The sequence below is a fragment of the Diadema setosum genome, chromosome 12 (genome assembly GCF_964275005.1).
Source record: "Diadema setosum chromosome 12, eeDiaSeto1, whole genome shotgun sequence".
Lineage (NCBI taxonomy): Eukaryota > Metazoa > Echinodermata > Echinoidea > Diadematoida > Diadematidae > Diadema > Diadema setosum.
The window spans coordinates 33,079,865-33,099,027 of NC_092696.1; the positions used below are offsets into that span (position 1 = coordinate 33,079,865).

At 40.3% G+C, this 19,163-nt stretch overlaps 1 pseudogene; it reads left to right on the plus strand.

Moving 5' to 3' along the window:
* The first annotated feature begins 7,824 nt into the window (after positions 1–7,824).
* Positions 7,825–9,198, plus strand: LOC140235898 (uncharacterized; annotated as a pseudogene).
* Positions 9,199–19,163: the final 9,965 nt, after the last annotated feature.

The window sequence follows — 19,163 nt, forward strand, 5'->3', positions numbered from 1 at the left end:
TTATCACAACCTGTGATAAAACATGTATGACTTTAGTACCATTCAACGTGTACCAAACTAACATTCTCGTGAGTTATACTGCTGCTTGTGAGTTACAGCATACTGGAATTGCATGTAGTTGTGCAACACTGAATACTGCAATGTTAACTTTCTCAACACCTTAACCTTTATGCAATCATGTCATGCATACAGCACAAACAATACACTTGTACCAAAATCATGTGGTTTCCTCGTTAGAACACACATGCAACATGTCAATTTTTACACTGTCATTATTAAATGATTAACCTGTGTACAACGATTATAAAACACGTCATCTCTTCCACAAGCAACTGCATAAAATCCAACTGTTGTAATCATATACATCATATTACCTACAACCAAAACATCATATTCCATGATATGCGACTTACATATACCTGTACACGTTGTGTCAGCATCTATTGAAACGTTTAAACACCAACAAATGTCATATATCCTACTTATGTGTCTGAAAACTTTCCTGTCAACATACAAAACACCAAGAGTATGACCTGCCTCACAAAACATCAAATGAACCTGAATGAGATATACTTGATGACAACCTGTGTGTACACCTAAACTTAATAAGCGAGTGTATACCTGCCTGTATACATCCTGGTATAACACAGTTCGCTTAAATACATGCCTGTTGGTATGTTGGATCAACTGTGAAATACTGAATACCTTCGCCAAGGCAATGATTGAGGTATAATAATGAGCAAAAGCTTTGTACATGTATAACTATATAATTTCTGTACCTAATACAGTATACATGCTAATTAAATCCAAAAAGCAACATCCAATAAACTTAGGGTGTATGCCACAACAAATTTAACCAATACCTGTACATGTACAAGTATGAAACTTCAAGTACCTGAACTGTACCTACATTACTCGATACACCACATTCTCTATACAAACAGCGACACTACCTGTTTGAAATCAATTTACCAACAACTCACATTCTTGACAACTGTTGATGGCTAGCATAACTTAAAACAGCCTTCATAGTGTATTCTTTTGTTGAGTGACTCAAGCACAATTATAGCTTGCTGTGTTTCCTTATTAACACAAACATGTCTGAAGATACTTCCATGTTGTTATTTACACATTCAAAGTGCCATTCATGCTGTTGGCATCACAATTATAGTGTATGCAAAATGCATACATGTACCACTCGTACATATACATGATGTACACACACTGTCCTGTGTACTTGCAAAACAAATTACACCTGTTTAAAGTGTTGCAAACATAAAATACATTTGCACAAATGTTGCATCTGGTAACAAGACAAAATACTGAGATGTCTCAATTAAGCACGAGAAAGGGCGTCTGCGACAATGTTTTCCTTTCCGCGAATGTGCTTAATGTCAAGGTTATACTCCTGTAGGATTAAACTCCATCGCAGCAGTCTCTGGTTTTTGTTTCTTATTCTGTTGACGAATGTCAGTGGGTTGTGATCAGTCCACACAACAACGGGTTGAGTTGTGCTGCCCACGTAGACATCAAAGTGGCTGAGCGAAAGAATTAACGCTAGGGTCTCCTTCTCAACGGTAGAATACTTCCGCTGGTGCGCGTTGAACTTCTTTGAGAAGTAGCAGACCGGTCTGTCCACTCCATCGTCATCAGCTTGCATCAGCACGGCGCCTGCTCCGACATCGCTTGCATCGACAGTCCGGGAGGTTAACTTGGCCTAGCGAACCATCATAACCACCAAAATACCCAGACTCTCAAACAAGGTGTTTGGTCGATCTCGGTCATCTTGTCGAACTCTTTATTTACATATTCCTCCGCGGAACAATCAAGTGCCCAGAAATGACAATACATTGTACCTGTATCCATAACATAATCACTCAGTATACAGGACGACATGCAAAATGAATGACTTTCATTACGTAAGACATGCAACAGTAACATAAATCACAGTAATGTAAATATTGCACAAAATGAGCTACCACTGAAATAAAGCTACAGAAATAGAGGGATAGTACAACAATGGGTTCTTCAACTTCTTAAAAACCTTAAAATAAAATCTTAGACCCATCCAGAAATCCCACGTCCGAGCATCTTTCCATCGAACTTATTAATAACACACACCCCAAGCACACACACACATCACAGACACACATACATACACCCTTACCAATTTACGGTTTTACTCAAAGTGTTCTAATCATAATAGTCACGCCTGTATGAGATGTTGAGAAAAAGGTTTAATATTTAATTGTCTCAAAATACTCTGCCAATAAGTATATAATAGCATTTGCAAATAAGAGATTCAGGGGACATACAAAGCATATTGTATATCAGTGTAGACCTATGACATCATGTCATTTTCACATAATATATAAGTATAGATCAGCATTTGCGATCTTAAGAAATCTAATTTGTAGAGGCGGAGACAAAGTGAGGAAACTCGCATCTGATCCTTCATCCCTCTGAATGATATCGTTCTTTCATTTGATATATATATATATATATATATATATATATATATATATTTATATAATCTGTATAATGTTGGAACGTTCCACTTAATTCTAAGTGGAAGTGTCAACCGTGGTGTAAATTCCGAAATACACTGGACAGCAAAAAAAAAAAAAAAAAGTACCCACTTCTGTCAAAGGCCGCACACAAAAATTCACAGCCTAGAAATTACAATTTTTTGTACGCAGGTGTGCTGCGATATCCATTAGTAATCACATACCCACTGAACCAAAAGTCACAAAATGTAACAAAATGAGCTTTACAAATTTTACACAAAAATCACTGTCACAGGACGAAAAAAAAAAAACCAGTCACAATTAAACATAAATTTTCAATATTGTGTATGTCCTCTTCGTGCCTGGACACATTCTAGGCATCTCTGCCGCATGCTGTGGACAAGCTGTCTGGCGTAGTCCTGGGGAAGTTCTGTCCATTCCTCCTGCAGAGCTTGGATCAGTGTTTGCCGATTGACAGGAGGTTGTTCCCTTTATCGCTGTTCATTTGTCAGACGTGACATAATTTTCCTGATGGAAGCTTGCTTAGACCAGAGAAAAGTAATGTCCAGTCTAAAGAGCTAACTGATTTTCTTCTGAGAATTAGCATAATCAGAAAGGATAGCATTCCTAAATACAGAATACACTCATTAACATCATTTTGACGAAAAAGGTGTTCACTTTGACATATTGGTTGTTTAAAATGTCGTCCATTCAGCCATTTTTGCGTGGTGGAAAGTGCTTTTTGTGTGGGACTTTTGATTCACTGACCAAGATGCTGTGCATGTCAAGTTCTTCTTTGTTATGAAGACATTCACTTGCTTCACGTACTTCACGTACATAAAAGATAAGGAAAAGGAGTTTAAATACAAGGAAAATATGAGAAAGAATTAACTGGCCTTTTAACCCTCGCCCTGTCACACTTTACCTGCAGATAATATGATTCGGTAGTCACTACCAAAAACTGGGAAATGATTGGGGATACATAGGAATTCTGTAAGAATATTTCTTTTCCAACAAAATTCGTTTCTACTCATTAACAGTCATCATAATTCTAACCTGTCCGGCATCAGTAGATAACATACAGTTCCCGCCGTGTAAATTTCGTAATTATAGCTATAAACACTGTGTAAAATCATTAAGCAACACACCGTAGACTTATTAGCCGTGGAAATGATAACATTTTACCGGCACCCTTGTATAATCTACGAACAATTTCTGAAATTGCGAAAAATAACCGAGAGGTATGACAAGACCACGAACATGGCCCTCATGAGGCAAAGTTCATTGACCCTTTGATACCTTCGCAATGTCAAATCTAATCAATATGGAATATGCCAAATTCAATATTTAGAATTAATAGGCATCTCTATAAACGAGATACCTGTGGTGAGATTCTTATGATCACATTCGACACTTGGAAAATCATTTAGAGTACACCACGTAAGGTGGTATAACTTTATTTCTCATCAGGCATAGAACTTTGACATTATAATATGCAGAACCTTGTTGGACCTTATCAATATTCGATATTAACCGGCATACAGAATATAAATAAATAAATACAGAATATCATCGTGAGTCTGGTGATTTAGTTCAGTCGCTAGTGCGTCTGCCTTCGACCGAGACAACCCGGCTTCGGTACCCGAGTCTCACTGAGCAATGCTGTATCTAATCATAAAGTCCCCTGTTGCGACACGGATTGTCGCCCCTACACGGATTGTCGCCTCCTGCTCGGGGCGACAATCCGTGACGGGCGCTGGCGGCACGGATTGTCGCCCCCTACACGGATTGTCGCCTGGCGACAATCCGTGACGCTTGTGCAGTTCCCAGTTTTTGACCTCGAAGGCGACAATTCGTGTTGGCAAAAAAAAAATTATTGCGACACGGATTGTCGCCCCGTCACAGATTGTCGCCCCGGGCTCGGGATGGTTCCTCCGGTGTTAAGCTTTGGTGGGAAGGGTATGACTGGTAAGGTATGCGTATGCGTGTGTGTGTGTGTGTGTGTGTGTGTGTATTGTGAGCTGCATGATATGTGATGTGTATGATTTGTTGTGTGTGTGTGTCTGTGTGTGTGTGTGAGGGTGTGTATGTGTGTGTGTTTGGAGTATAATAATACAATATGTAGAAACTGTGCATGTGTGGTGGTCATAGTGGTAGTGGTTTGTTTGTCTGTGTGTATACGTGTGCCTGTATGCTTACGTGTGTATGTGGAATATAGCGGCGCTACTGTGGCAATACAAACGCCTTCAGAGTGTATGAGCACGTGTTTAAAAAATTCACACCAGCGTTGATCTAAAAATAGTATGGGTGTGTGAACCAATATCAGCGGTGAGGCAGGCTAGGCGAGAGAGAGACCGAGAGAAAATACATCCGAGGGAGGTACCCTCCCCAAATGTTATTTGTCTTTGTTCATTTTTCACTGCAGTCATTTTCTTCCATCAGTCTTATAAACTAGAACGTCCATACCACTATTCTTTGTCCCAGAATAGGTTTGGCATGCTTTATGCATGAGCGAATAATTTCCACACGCCGTAAAAAATTTGTCAATCGTTAGTTGATTTTAGCACAAACGAACTGCCATTGCACACCGCTAATACATACGTAATACAAACAAACACCAACAAACACTCAAACAAATCCTCATAATGCAAATAAACCAACTCAACACTTTTTTCCTTGATATTCATTGATTTCATTCAAATCATTCATAAATCGACTCATTCTGGGTGTAACATGAAAAAAAAAGTTACAAATGGCAATTCGAAACAGAAACAAATCCATTTGTCAATTTATACCACAAATAATCTCACTTCAACATAGATAACTCGATTATAGACCAACCCTACTAACAATTTCTTCACGAGAAAGTTTTGACATGTAGGGCCCTACCAAACCTATATTCCTTGAATACATTGGTTTGGATGATGTAACACCTTCTTACTTACAAGGGCATATACATAAAAAAACACCACAAATACATTACACGAATCTAGAATGAAATCAGTCATAAAAAACCCGACTACCCCCTCCCCTCCCCATCTGAAACAAATCTAGGGCCTACATCTATCCTAAATATTAAATCCTACCAACATCTGTCATACCATTTATAACTATCCTTCTTCAAATCCAATCCCAAAACCCACCAACCACTGATTAAACAAAACCTACATCATCCCACACCCACATTCACCAACCCAAATACATACACACACACACAAACACACACACACACACACACACACACGCGCGCGAAGGTTCAGTTATTCCGAAGTTTCGTTTTTTCCGAGGCTTCATTCTAATATCCGAAATACACAATTCCCTATACCTAGAGGTTCGTTGATCCAAAAATGAAATTCGGAATAACGAACCTTCGGAATAATGAGCCTTCGGACGAATGAGCCTTCAGAGTAACAAACTTTTGCAATAACGAAATGTAACCCCCTTCCCACATACCGACGCACACCGAACCGATACCACATTCCTTCCTGATGAAGCGATTTCCCAATGTTGATAAATAAGACATAATGGGCCGTATGCAGAAAAGCAGCATCTGCCCGCACGCAAGCTCCACTCCGAATTCATAATTATACAAATCTGCCAAACAAACTCATCAAATTCAAAGCTGCTGATAAAATCAATATCAACGTTTATGCCAGCAACAGCTTACTAGTTATCCCTCCCCACGCGCAGCTAAAAAACACATACGCAAAAAACTGACATAATAAACACATTCTTCCATCTCACACACATACACACACACACACACACGCACAAACGGACACTAAATTATCATGTGCACGCGCACATACACACTTCCTTGAAACCTCACCATGACTTTTTACATGGCATGTTTGCATGGATGTAGCCATGTAAGTTATGTGTTAGTATTTCAATGATTATGTCCAGAACGATATTACCCAGCAAAATGTGCTTCGAGGGCGGGCGACAATCCGTGCCGCCAGCCCTCTACACGGATTGTCGCCAGGCGACAATCCGTGTAGGGGGCGACAATCCGTGCCGCCAACGCCCGTCACGGATTGTCGCCCCGAGCAGGAGGCGACAATCCGTGTAGGGGCGACAATCCGTGTCGCAACATCCCCTCTATGGCAAGAGGCAAAACACTCTGTCCCTCAGATAAGACATACAATTGAGGGACTGCATGTGAGAGAGTCACAATTCATGCACGTAAAAGATCCCGCTTCATTCATTCACCGCAAAAAGCAGGAAATTAAAACCGGGGAAATGGTTCACCTCACTTCCAACTTGACCCCGTTGAAGACCCCGCTAATATCCCTATAGCTGATATGATGTATCCACTCATCTTCTCAGATGGAAATTAAACAAACAACAGTGTTATGGTGGGCAGATATGACCTTCTGCCTTATCATCTATTAAACTTGATATTGAAAATGCTATAATATGTAGACATCAAAATGATATTATCTTCTTTATATCTCAGTATTCATTACTAGAAGTCTAATTCTATCAGATCTGTTTACTGTCACCGCATCATGAAGGAGGTGTGTTCCATCTTTCATGATACTAAGCCTACACTCAACAGAGCTAATTGCACAGTTTCTTTAAGTGTCTCGTGGGTATTCCAGTCATCTTGCTGGTTTGTGATACAACTTTTTAATAGGTTTTTTACGTATCCTTTGCCGTCAAACTATTAAAAAGAAAAACACTACTGAAGAAAAGATATGACTGACTGCATGATATTTTGATTTTTGATTTTGATTTTGATTTTTGACTTCCACCAAAAATAGTGTTATAAGAAGGTATATCCGCTGGTTTCCTTTGACTGAATTTTCCTGGTGTTCTCGTACCAATTCAGTTTGATGTTTATAATTATACCAAGGTTTTATATTCCGAACCAGGTTTATTACATCACTTCCATTGGATCAACGAAAAAATGGGGTGTTCCCTTTTTTCCAGCTCTGAGAAAAAAAAAATCATCTCTTTTGTTTTCCTAGGTTCACAGTCAGTGACAAGTGTTGACACCACTTTGCACAATTTTCAACACACCTCCTGCAGTTTGTCTCACCATCTATGTTTTGAATATCAAAAATAATACATGTACCATCTGCATAATGTTTATAATACGGCAAGATGAGATTACTTGGCTTTCACTTGTTAACAGAGTGAAGGAAATGGGATTAACAATTCACGTAGCCATGTGGTGCAACAACGCTCAGCGTTTTGCCATCCCAACTCTTTTATCGTAAGGCAATCTTTCAATCTCAGGACTCTAGACGGCGCCCTGTTACTAATCCCCGTGTTTCCTTGCTTCGTGAAAAGACTCCACAAATTCATCAAAATGAATGCCAAGAACAGACAGTTTGAAAAAGAGAAGGACACACCGAGGATCTCGAAATGCTTTTCAAGCTCGGTGACAGTAATAGTTCACATTTTAGTATTTTTTTTTTCTTATTTGGCACCATTACATCATCTGGTCTAATCTTCTATCCGTTCTCCGTTTCTTTTTCACAAACACTGATTACTCGGGGCTTACAGCCAAACAAGCTTACTTTCATGTAGGTACCGTCATACTTTTCTTTGATCAATCCCATCTCGATTTCGATTTTGACCAGTTATCATCACATATAATTACTGTGTTATCACCATGTATATTGTTTGTGTTTTTCACCTTGTTTACAAGGTGAAAAACTTGTTTGATTTCTGTTATAATGTCCACAAATGAGAAGTATGGAAATAAATGAATTGCAATTGAAAAAAAAAAAATGTGGGTTCGGAGAAAACATCCCCAGACAGGGAAACAAGCGAGCATGAGGACGAATTCTTGAGGCAAGCTGACAGCATGGGGACGGAGAACAAAAGCAGAGAGGTGCTGGCGGAACCGCAACCGGGTGGCTCTGGTGGACGTACCCCAGTGATGGGAGTAGTAGACGACACTGACCTTGGTGAGCATGCAGGTAAGAAGAGGAAAGTGAATGGTGACGAAAAGCTTGCAAAGGCAAGTACAGCGGTTCCAGATGACTTACTGGTGAAACTCATAGACAGAATCGAGCAAATGAATTCAAACATCAATGATATGTTAACAAGAATAGAAAGAGCCCTGACCAAATTCTATAGCATCAAAACAGAGATAGACAATGTGAAAGAGAAGCAGGAGGGGGTAAAGTTTGAAGTGGATTCTCTGAAAGAGAAGCTCCGTGCTGAAGAAAAAGAAAATGAGAAGCTTCGTGACATCCTGATTGATTTGGCAGCAAGAGAAATGAGAAATACGCCTGTGTTCCAGGGTTTCCCAGAAGGAGTGGAAAACAATAACTGTGAAAAATTCATCATATCGTTTGCCAGCTCTCACCTGCAAATACAGGATGACATAATCATAGAAAGAGCACACCGCAGTGGAAATGCCTCATCAAAACTTATCCCACCCAAGCCGAGACCGGTCATTGTTGCTTTCAATCGGTACCAAACCAATGTATGATCCTGACCAACGCCCGCCGATTCCTGAAGGTAAGTCGTTTGAGCATAATGGAGAACACAAGATATATACGTAGACGAGATGCTGCCACGGGAAATGCGGGAACAGAGGAAAAAACTGATCCACATCAAGAGAAAGCTGAAAGAGGAGAATGCAAATAGAATGGAGTACTTTAAGTACCCGGCTCGACTATTTTACAAGGATGGGAAGAATGGAAAGGAGAGCGAGCACAAGGTGAAATGAACACAGACACCATTGGGAGGAAACAAGCAAAGAAGAAATGTATAAGAGAGCTTAGATAGGTGTATAAGAAAAAAAATAAGAGCATTCTAGAAAAAAAGTAAGAAAAACGAAGCAGGACGCCAGTGGGTTCCCTTGAGAACGCGAAGCTAAAGTCAACCTTTGTTATGATTTTGCTTTCTTTCGTTGTTTTAACCTTTGTTTGTTTGTTGGACCTGAAAATATCGTGGCATACTGGAAGAACATTCTCTTTCATAATGGATTTAAAATTGACGACGCATAATGTTAATGGACTGGGGGACTTTAAAGGGGCATAGTCCCGGTAGTGTAGAGGGCGCTGTTGATGATACTGCCGATCACCGCTAGCATTGATACGAAGATTATCGAAGTGGAGCTGTCATCAAGAGTAAAATGCGTAGGTGTTGCTAAGTAACGTTGCCTTTGTTGTCTTCTCTGCGCATCGCGCAGTCTGTAGTAATGCCAGGGTGCGTGCATATGTGTTTGTTATTATGACATCACAAAAGAAGTTTGGTAACAATCATCCCCCTCAGCCGAATCATGAGATGAACTGTGATCCGACCGCTGGCTACAGTGAATCGGACTTCTTCGGACTCGGGAAAGTGGGCCAAAGCGTAAGCGCTAAAGAGGAGTCAATAGCGTAGTTATCTATAGGAAACTTGCGCCGTGCGCCCGCGTACGCATTTGACTAAAACACCGGGACCATGCACCTTTAAAGAATGAAAACGTTATTTCAATTTTATGATGAAACAAAAGAAAGACATTATTCTTTTACAAGAAACACACTCTACAGAAAAAGATGAATCGATTTGGAGAAGCCAAGTAAGATCAGAAATCATTTATTGCCATGGGACCTCTATGAGTAGAGGGGTGTGCATGATAGTTAGAAAGATACTTGATATTAAAGCCCAAACAAAGTTCTGGTATGCCTGCAAAAGTCGTCAAATTTTGCTCCAAAATGTGAACGTATTCCTAGGAAATGTGCGGAATAACGCTGTAATAACAAGATATTCGATGGGTAAGGACGAAAATGGGAAATATTAACCAAAAACATTCAGTCTCGGAACTTACCCGAACGGGGTCAGGCTAGACTCGGACTCGGGGATAACTCGGCCTCGCTTTGCTTGACGGCGGGATGAGTTGTATTGGTTGTCCCTGTACTATGCATGTGGGAGCGGCCTGTATAAACTACATTGTAGCGTTCTGGCTACTCGCAGTAATGGTCCGAGTTGTTACAACACGTGCATCAAAGACCTCTTTGGCGCGCATGCAAAATTAGTGTGCGCCTCTCAAGCACCTCTAAAAACAATCAAAGACAATTGATAAACAACAACAAAAACTTTAAAGACCGCGCGTCTCAGCAACTGAGGTGATGTGCGTATACTAGTAGGCTTGAGGACCGCGCGCTGTCCATTTGTTTTGTACAGGATTAGCACGCACTTTCCTGTCTGCTCAGTAAGGCCTCGTTTGGTACCCGTAGTATTATAGAGTATAGTAGCCCGACTACATATCGACCACCCTTATTGAAACCGACCGCGTATATTCGCGCACTGAACACTTAGTACGCACTTTTCTGCGCGCAAAGCACATAAAAATGGATTGGCTTTGAATGTAGATTAGGATGGTGTGGGAAAACGCGATAATTCACTGTTCATTAATGGTTTTAATCAAGGACAAAATTTCGAATGAATATTTTCACCGAATCGTAATGACAGCACAATGTAATGTCTATGGAAGTTTCTAAAAGGCTTCTAAAAAGCTTCGTACAACACGGTGTTCAATACAACTCGGTTTACGTGCATTGTCAATGCAAAATCAGCGGTCGATCCTAAAAACGCGATTTACCGCGGGGAGCTGAAACGAGGCCACGCAAGTTCGCCGGCGATATTTTTGCACTGAAACTTCGAATCGAAAAGGGAACAACGGCATTTGATAGAGCTGGATTTTCTCAATCACGTAGGTCAAGTTTTTTACGTGAATTTCAGTGTTAAATATTCTTATCAAGCAAATAAACATTAGGCGGTCGATTAGTAGTAGGTCCAACCCTACTGATGAACATGGCGATCACGAACTGTGTGTAAATTGTCTGAAATAGGGTCGAGTTTTCCCTGAGACCGAGTTAGTCTGGAGCCTTCTGGAATAAAAGTCGGTCTACCGACTTTTATTATTTTTCTCAAAATACTCCAAAACGACTCATCATTCCGGCAAACCGCGTCAGCCAGGTAAGTTTATTTGTAGACTCTTTCGATATATTGCAAGCAAATATGAAATGGTGCCAGACGGGTTCTCAAGCCCTTGCCAGAACTTAGTTTTCACTTTAAGGTGCTGGATTCAGTAAAAGATGATAATGGACGTTTTTAATGGTAAAAGTAGAAGTTAATGAAAAAAAAATATGCAATACGTAATGTGTATGCACCAAATAGTGAAAAGGAGCAGGTAGATTCTTTTTTTTTTAAACAAAGTGGAACTTACCCTCCAAGAGTATGTTAATGTTAGGGACATATTAATTGTTGGTGGTGACTTTAATCTGATCCAAAATTTGAGCATGGATAGAGCAGGTGGATCAATGAAATCTGTTTGGAACCATTCTGTGAATTGCATTAATCAAATCAAGATGTTGTTGTGTGTTTGTTTGTTTGTTTGTTTGTTTGTTTGTTTGTTCGTTTGTTTGTTTGTTTTTTGAGTGGTAGATACATGGAGAGCCAGAAATCCAGATAAGAAAAGTTTCACATGGAGTAGGCAAAACACTTTGTTTCAATCTAGACTGGACTTCTGGTTAATCCGTGATTCTTTGCAGGAGACAGTACGTGAAAATGATATTATACGTTGTGTTTTATCTGACCATCGTTAGGTTACTTTGCACATCAAGGTTAATACGAAACGATTGGGTCCTTCTTATTGAAAACTTAACAACAGCTTACTGTATGACGAGAATATGTTGAAACCCTGAGTAGTAATCATAATGATTGGATTGAGGAATTTCCGAATAAGAATAACAAAAGTGGATCGTGGGATTGGTTAAAATTTAAAATCAGAGCATTGACTATACATTTTTCTAAGAAAAAAAAAAAGTAAACGTGAGGAAGCAAGAAAGGAATTAGAAAAGGAATTGAAAGGAATTGATGAAGTAGAAAATAAGGGTGAAGACCTCATGAGAAAGAAAAGGGATATGAAACAGGAGTTATTGTTTAAAATTCATAATTATTTTTACAGATGGAGCCGTAATGAGATCACGATGTACATGGCATGAGAAAGGAAAGAAAATCACTAAATATTTTTTTCATTGGAGAAAGGACAGGCCGTGAATTCGAGTATTGATGTATTGTTATCGGATACCGGGCATATTGAAAAACAGAAGGAAATACAAGAATGTGTTCAAATGCATATCAAAAATTGATTGAGAATACATACACTGTAGGAAATGAAGAATGTAAAGAATACATTAGTCACTATAATGTTAAGCAACTTTCAGAAGAGAAAAAGGATACCTGCGAAGGAGAAATTACACACCCAGAAGCTAGGACAGAAATGATAAATATGCCTAGAAACAAAACACCGGGTAATGACGGGTTGTGGAGCCGGGAAATGTGCAAAGGCCAGGAAATGTGCAAACGCCGGGAAATGTGCAAATCTCGAAATTTCATCAACGGGAAATGTGCAAATGTTCAATTTTGCCGGGAAATGTGCAAACCATTCATTTCACCTATATTATGTATAGATGAAAGAGAAACTCTCAATCAAAGCTGCGCACGAACCATTACCATCTTTACCACTAGTCTTTTTGTTTTTTACATTTTCAGCATTTGCTTGCAAACCCTACAACCAATTTTCACCAGATTTGCCAGATAACATGAAGAGTTTGTTTGCAAAAACCGAAAAGTCCATTTTTGAGGATTTTGAAGTACGGTCTCTGTCATAAAGTACAAATTAACACCTTTTAAATGATATATTGGTCACTACATGGTATATTTTTTAAGTTATGGTCAAAAGAAGCAAAGATTTTCTTATTATTTTCTTTGTTTTTCTTGACCTTTAATCGCAAATATCTCCATTTGACAAATATGGACATATCGGTTTTTGCACACAAACTCTTCACATCTTAATGGTGATATGATCGTAACTATTTAAAATGAGCCCCCCCCCCCCACACACACACACACACACACCAGTCCTAAGGAGGGGGGGGGGGAGGAGGGAGAGGAGTTGAAGCCTGAAGGGCTTTTACACTTGTAAATTTTTGCTTAGTCCCGTACCTACGGTGGGGCTCCGGGGGGGGGGGGGGCTTAGCCCCACCGTTGGTACGGGACTATCCTTAGTCCACTTTCTGTTTACACTCGTTTTTGCCAAAGTGAGCTAGCCCCACCGATAGGCCGGTACTATCTGGCCCTGCAAAATAGCAGGGTTAGCATCGCAATTGCGGTGCCAAGCAAGTGAGTGTAAACAGAACGAAAAAATAATCCGGGGCTAAGCGACGGAGACGAAGTCCGACCCCCACTGACCAATCAGAAAGGAGGTAATCAATTGCTGCCGGTGCGTGCGTGTACGTGTACAGTGCACAGCGTAATCATGAATATTCATGTGGTTTTGAAAGTCCGGGGCTAAGAAATACGAGTGTAAAAAAAAAAAAAAAAAAAAAAAAAAAACAGTTTTCTCCTTAGCCCCGGACAAGAGATAGTACGGGACTAATTGGCCAGGGTAAAAAGCTGAAAAAAAAAATGGTACGGGACTAACGATAGTCCTGGGTCAGAGAAAGTCCGGGGTTAAGAAACACAAGTGTAAAAAGGGCTTTAGTGTCCCTAACGTTTGATTTTTCTTCTTCATCTGTCGAACCGAAAAAGATAGAGCTGAGTTAGTGCTATGAAGACATTAATGACTAAAATTTCAGGTTTGATGACTATGGCGGACCCGGGGTGCCCTCATCAGGAGGTGAGGGGGAGGAGGGGGATTTTCCACATTTTCAGCACATTCTCGAAAAATCTAGGACGGATTTTCAGCCAACTTGTGAGATACAGTCATATTTATGGTAATATAATCTTGATTTGTTAAAATGAGTCCCCCTCCCCCCATCGCCGAAGGGGGGGGGGGTAAGCCTGAGCGTCCCAAAAATCTGTATTTTTTTAATATTCTTCTGTCGAACCGAAAAAGATAGAGATAAGTTAGTGCTATGAAGATATTAATTAATGAAATTTCATGTTTGATTATGATGGATCAAGGGGTGCCTAGAACGGGAGGGGGGGGGGAGGGGGATATTCCACATTTTTTAGCATCTTCTTGAAATATCTATGAGTGATTTTAACCAAAACTCTGGAATTTTGTTAATCTTCTGTCAAACCGAAAAAGATAGAGCTAAGTTAGTGCTATGAAGACATTAAAGTAATGAAATTTCATGTTTTATTATGGCGGATCAAGGGATGCCCAGATTGGGGGGGGGGTGATGGACGGAGGGGAATATTCCACATTTTTAGCATCTTCTTGAAATATCTATGAGGGATTGTCAGCAAATTTGACAATTTGACATTTGCATGTTTATGGTAATATTCATGATCTTATTTGTTCAAATGAGCCCCCCCCCCCCCCCTTCCCCCACCGCCGAAAGGGGGTGGGGGTGGGGGCTGCGGAGGGTTGAAACTTCAGCGTCCCTAAACTCTGGAATGTTTTACTCTTCTTCTGTCAAACCGAAAAAGATAGAGCTAAGTTAGTGCTATGAAGACACAGCGTTAATGAATGAACTTTTATGTTTGGTTATGGCGGATCAAGGGGTCTCCAGATCGAGGGGGATGAGGGCAAGGAGAGAAATTTCCACATTTTCAGCATCTTCTTGAAAAATCTACGACGGATTTTAACCAAAATTGGCAGATTGCCTCTTTACGGAGATATGCACTTAATTTGTTAAAATGCCCACCCCCCCCCCCCCCCAACTCACACACACCGTCGAAGGGTGGGGGGGGGGAGGGTTGAAGCCTCGGAGTCCCTAAACTTTGAAATGTATATCTTTTCCTGTCAAAGCGGAAAAGCTAGAGCTTAGTTAGTGCAATGAAGACATTAATGCCTGAAATTGTATTTCATGTTTGATTGTGGCGGATCGAGGGGTGTCCTTATAGGGGGGGGGGGGTTGATTGAGGGGGAGGAGGGGGAATTTTCACATATTCTGCATCCTCTTGAGAAATCTTTGACGGATTAATTTGGTAATAGGGTAATAGAATCCCACTCTGTTCGAAGGGGCAACAAGTCCAATTTGTTCCCCTTCCCAAAAGCTAGGGATAAGACCAGGGTAGCCCCCACCTCATAAGCAGACGTGAAATTTCATCAAAGTATGTATATGTCTATACCTTCTAAAAATGTAATAAAATTGTGTCTATTACTCTTGGTTGTATAGAAAATTTCTTCAAAAAGTATGTATTCTGTTTTTCATATGTGTAGGTTTTTCAATAAAATTGTGAATTCCACCCGAACGACCCACCCCTCGTCTTGGTCCCTTTCAAGTTCAGGGGCGGAGATGGGGGGGGGGGGGGGGGGGCTCCATCTCCTCCCACCTTAGGGGTTGGGGTAGTGCTCATTTAGACAGATTGAGGTCATATCACGAGATAAATTCGCTACGCTACGTGTCAAGCTTGGCAAATATCTATTACATAAGGGTTTCAAGAAGAAGCTGAATAATATGTGACAAATCCGCCTCCTCCTCACTTAACGTTAATTCATTAATTAACTTACTATAAGAGACACCAGCTCTCTATTAGCTCCATCACTTTTGTATAGAAGGCTTTTCTAAGCTGATATATAATATTGTTACCCGAGGGATGCGTCTTGAGTTTTCAGGAAAAAGACGAAAATGTCAAAATTAAGCCTCCTTCCTACCCCCTCCCCTTTTTGGGCATCCCTTCATCTGTCATAGTAAACTTGAACCTACATCATGCGTTAACTGTACTTACAGTACTATCACCATGAAGATACTATCTGCCAAGTTTGGTGAAAATTCTTCACAGATTTTTCAAGAAGATAGAGACAATTTTGGAAATCCCCCTCCTCCCCCTCACCCTCACCTACCCCCGATCAGAGCACCCCTAGACCCTCCATAATCAAATTTAAATTCAAATTCAAATTCAAACTTTATTTTCACTTTTTTTTTTCCAACAGAATGTACAAGAAACAATATGATACATTTGGCATGCGAGTCGTTGATAATATACATAGTCAGACAGGGATAACAACATTTTCATGTCTACGTGTTTAGTACAAAAATGATCATACACTCTATTTATACACTCTGTGAAAAAAAAAGTGGAGGTACCCTCTCAAAAGACTATGCTTGTAACATGTGGGTACCTCTGAGGGAAAAGGGGAGAAGAGGGGAAGTAAAGGGGGTGAAAAAAACTTACAACTACAAAGAGTGCGGGAAACTGGGAAAGTCGGGAATAGAAAAAAAAGAAAGAAAGAAAAAAGGAAAAGAAAGCAAAAGTGTGAAAATAGGGAGAAGAGGAAGAGAGAGAGAGAAAACCTAAATTATTTTGATGCATACACCAAGGGGCGAAGCCCACAGGAACAAATAGCCACGCGTTTTCGAGAGTGAAACAGTGTTGAGCTGCTTTCCAGCGGAACAGACTGTAACCGTCAGGGCACTTGAGGAATACAAAAATACTAAACGCGGTAAAAAATGGTCGATGCCTCAAAAGAACGCTGCCTATAGTGAAAGAAGATACATTACAGAATTATGTTTATTCGGTTGCATTATAAAACTTCAAAAGGAAAATCTTCCATCTCTTTTTAAAAGAATTCTCGCCAACACTGCGTTCAAACTTCGCAAGGATAAAAACCTGTCAACGAAGATAGCCGTCGTCGGCACCGACGTAGTCTCAACGGCGTAGCCAGGATTTGATCTTAGGGGGGGGGGCGGTTAGTCTGCGAGGGAGCGAAGCGACCGAGCCCGAGCGAGCGGAGCGAGCGAGGGGGGGAGGGTGTGGGAGTAAGAACTTTTTGCATTTTGATGTTGTAAATGGTGCAATTTGATGCATGTTTTTGCGCGTTTTATCGACGTGAAACAGTCCCACTTGTTTAAGGTAGCAGTATATTTTAGTGTAGATAATTATTGAACAATTTGCCTTTAAAGTGGTATAATTTAAAATACACTTCTTGTATCAATTCTTTTCACTGAATATCATGAACGCGACTGAACCCGAGCGAGCGGAGCGAGCGAGGGGGGAGGGGAGGGTGTGGGAGGGGGGTGTCCCCCCTCCCACGGTAAGAACTTTTTGCATTTTGATGTTGCAAATGGTGCAATTTGATGCATGTTTTTGCTCGTTTTATCCACGTGAAACAGTCCCACTTGTTTAAGGTAGCAGTATATTTTAGTGTAGATTATTATTGAACAATTTGCCTATAAAATGGTATAATTTAAACACACTTCTCAATAGTAATTCTTTTCACTAAATATCATGAACGCGACTGAACCCGAGCGAGCGGAGCGAGAGAGGGGGGAGGGTGTGGGCAGTGGCGTATCTAGGGGGGGGGGGCAAGGGGGGCACGTGCCCCGGGCGCCACTCCTTGGGGGCGCAAAAAAACGAAAAAAAAACGGAAGAAGAAGAAGAAAAAAAAGAAAAAAAAACGAAGAAGAAGAAGAAAAAAAAAGAAAAGAAGAAGAAAAAGAAGAAGAAGAAGAAGAAGAAGAAAAAAAAAAACTCGCCCGGAAGGGGGAGGGAGAATGGTGGGGGGGGGGGGGCAGAAAACCAAATCAAACAAGATAAAAACAAAACATGATGATGACGCGGACAAAATGACAATGTTTATTGTGTTCACACAAAAATTCTATGTTCTGTGAGCTGAAATACAAAAATATTCGGCTCGCTCGCTGCGCTCGCTCGCCAAAATTTGTATAAAAAAGAAGGTAAGAACAAAACGTGATGATGACAAAATGACAGTGTCTATTGTGTTCACACATGTCATTTTATATTTAGCAGGCAAAATGTTTCACGGAGCAGCGGCTGCAATTTCATTCGTTCTGAAGCGATCGCCCATTGGATCAAAAGAGGGCGTCAACGGTTTCGAACATACGGGGGGGGGGCGCAAAAAAACAACAACAAATCAAACAAGATTAGAACAAAACGTAATGATGACGCGGAAATATGCAAATTTCGGCTCACTCGCTCGTACTAATTTAGAGTATTTTTTCAAGTCCTCAGTTTGTTGGTATAAATCGTTATCTATAAGGCCGTCACTATATTTTGATAGAATTGTAAGATTTAATAAGCAAAAAATGACAAGAGTTTCATGATTTGTAAGCTGAAATACAAAAATTCTCGGCTCGCTCGCTGCGCTCGCTCGCCAAAATTTGTATAAAAAAGAGAAGAAGATAAGAACAAAACGTGACGATGACGCGGACAAAATGATAATATCTATTGTGTTCATTCATGTCATTTTATATTTAGCAGGAAAAATGTTACACGGAGCAGCGACTGCAATTTCATTCGTTCTGAAGCGATCGCCGATTGGATCAAAAGAGGACGCCAACGGTTTTGAACATACGGGGAAGGGGGGGGGGCGCAAGAAAAAAATCAAAAAAGATAAGAAAAAAACGTAATGATGACGCAGAAATATACAAATTTCGGCTCACTCGCTCGTACTAGTATTTTTTCAAGTCCTCAGTTTGTTGGTATAAATCGTTATCTATAAGGTCGTCACTATAATTGTGAGATTTAATAAGCAAAAAATGACAAGAATTCCATGTTTTGTAAGCTGAAATACAAAAATTTTCGGCTCGCTCGCTGCGCTCGCTCGCCAAAATTTATATGAAAAAAAATATAAGAACAATACGTGATGATGACGAGGACATTTACAAATTTCAGCTCACTCGCGCGCACTAATTTAGAGTATTTTTTTAAAGTCCTCAGTTTTTTGGTATAAATCGATATCTATAAGGCTGTCACTATATCTTGATTAGAATTGTAAGATTTGGTAAG